This window comes from Macrobrachium nipponense, chromosome 37 (assembly GCF_015104395.2).
Source record: "Macrobrachium nipponense isolate FS-2020 chromosome 37, ASM1510439v2, whole genome shotgun sequence".
Classification (NCBI taxonomy): Eukaryota; Metazoa; Arthropoda; class Malacostraca; order Decapoda; family Palaemonidae; genus Macrobrachium; species Macrobrachium nipponense.
The window spans coordinates 63618796-63621295 of NC_061097.1; positions in this window are offsets into that span (position 1 = coordinate 63618796).

A 2500-nucleotide genomic window follows, 5' to 3' on the forward strand; every position below is an offset into this window, starting at 1 on the left:
AAATATTTCCTACCAAAGGAGTAAGAATTTTTACAAGCCATTTAGATAAATTATACGAAACTGAGCCCACTGAACTAATGATTGGTCTGATAGGGTTATTTGATTTTATGTGTCTTGACTAAACCCATACATGTAATAGAAATGTTCTAAATTTAAGTCTTGGTTATTTTTAAACTTGATGCTTTCATAATGAAAAAAGTTTGTAGATAAAATATAAGCAACAAAATTAATATATTCAGTTTTTTTTTACATGTTTTGGACTGTAAAGATACTTTGTAATTTCGGTTAGGGTCAGAATCTGATTTAAGTTTGTGACCGTGTGATATCCGATAATCCTGGATTATCCTTTTTAATTTTTTACCCTTTGATAATTAACCACTTGGTATTAATGATCTTGTGTACCTGAGGCCTTCCTCTCCGATTGTACTTTCAGTAGCTCCTTGACGATGTCTTGAATAAAGACGAAAGCGCTTGGATTCCTGACTATCATTTCCCGTGGTATTCGCTTATTTATGAAGTCACGTGCATCTACTGTGATTTTTTTTAAGCATATATATATATATATATATATAACATATATATATATATATATATACTATATATATATATATATATATATATATATATATATATATATATATATATATATATATATATATATATGTGTGGTGTGTGTGTTTTGTGTGTGTGTGTGTGTGTGTGTGTGTGTGTCGCGTATATATATATATATATAGATATATATATATATATATATATATATATATATATATATATATATATATAAATTGTAAATAGTTCAAGGTGAGAAAGGGTTAATAACGATTGAGCTAAGGTTCAAGGTTAAGACACCCAATGCTCAGAAATAACCTCATATCGGTAGGCGGGTATTGATAATAAATATTATACCCTATTTACATTTGGTCTCAAAATGGGATTCGGGAAGTATATCTGATTTTTTCATAAAAGAACTTTAACTCTTTATCAAAATAACCATATGTTACACTGATAATCTAATGCAAACAAAAAAAAGTTACTAATAAACATGTTCGTTTTGAGATATTTGTTGATTTTGATGCAGTACTTGGCAATTATATTGTTGCCAATATAATATAATATATATATATCTATATATATATATATATATATATATATATATATATATATATATATAATATAGATATATATATATATATATATATATATATAATATATATATATCTATATATATATATATATAGCCTATATTACATATACGTACGCATATAGCAGCGAGTACATAGTTTTTGTAGTTTTTGGGTCGCTAGTCTAATGTCACTGCCTCTGAGAGCTCAGACCCCCTGACAAGGTCACAAAACACTGGTTAGGTGTTTGTGGTGGTGGGTGCAATTATTGAACTATATTTTGAAGCTTTAAAGATTTCTAAGAATTTTTTTTTTTTTCGTTGAAACTTAATAAAACTGTTCATTTTCAACATACAGGAACTAACTAATTTTCCCAAGTGGATTATAAAAAGCTTGAATTCTCCAAAGAGATATCGTCGCCGGTGTATCCCAGACAGTGTGGCGCCAATATTTTCAAACGTACACAAACCGCCCTGCCACACCGACTTCTGCCTTGTATACACGGAGCCTTCAGATCACGCTCCCGTCTTCAGTATACTTTTTGAATTTCAAGTGCTATAAAATTATAAACTGATAAACCAAACTTTTGAGATTCATTGGACCTTATGATTTTATATACTTTAAGCTTATAAAAACTACAGCTAAGGGTTGTAATGGATTAAAATATTATTTTTATATAATATTATACACTGGTATATATTGTGTAGATACCCAGCAAAAGGGTATTCTTGCCTAAGTTACACCACTACGTAAGGGGATCATAAGTATATGTTACACCCTTTGACATAGGGTTATATTGAAAAGGGTATACTAAAGTTTTTCTTATGTACCGATAGGGTATGCTATTTTCATTCTAAATATACCTTTTTTCACCCCAATTATACCCTGAATATTTTAAAAATAACACACACACACACACACACCAATATATATATAATATATATATATATATATATATATATATATATATATATATATATATATTATACAGTTTCTATGTCACTGTATATTCGGAAGACATCCATAATAAGACGATGTAGATAGGATTTGGGGGCTGGCACAAAGAAATTTTGTCATTAGGATAGACGTTTATCTCTCTGGAGGGAGGACACCAGACGATAAATATAATCCACTGCTTCCCTTCTAAGCTAAGGCACCAAACCAATAATTAACCACCCACTTTCTTTCTAATATGAAGGAATGCACCAGTAATGCATCCTGAGCCATGCCCTGAGAGCATTCGCTTGCCTTAAAAAAGGGCAAGAGACATAGATATTCAGTTAGTCTGTTACAGTCGGCTGAAGGCTTTGCTAGTTTGAGTATTGACCCTTCCCTTGTGTCAGGCAGACACTCATTTCATCACACGCTGGAAGATCTTT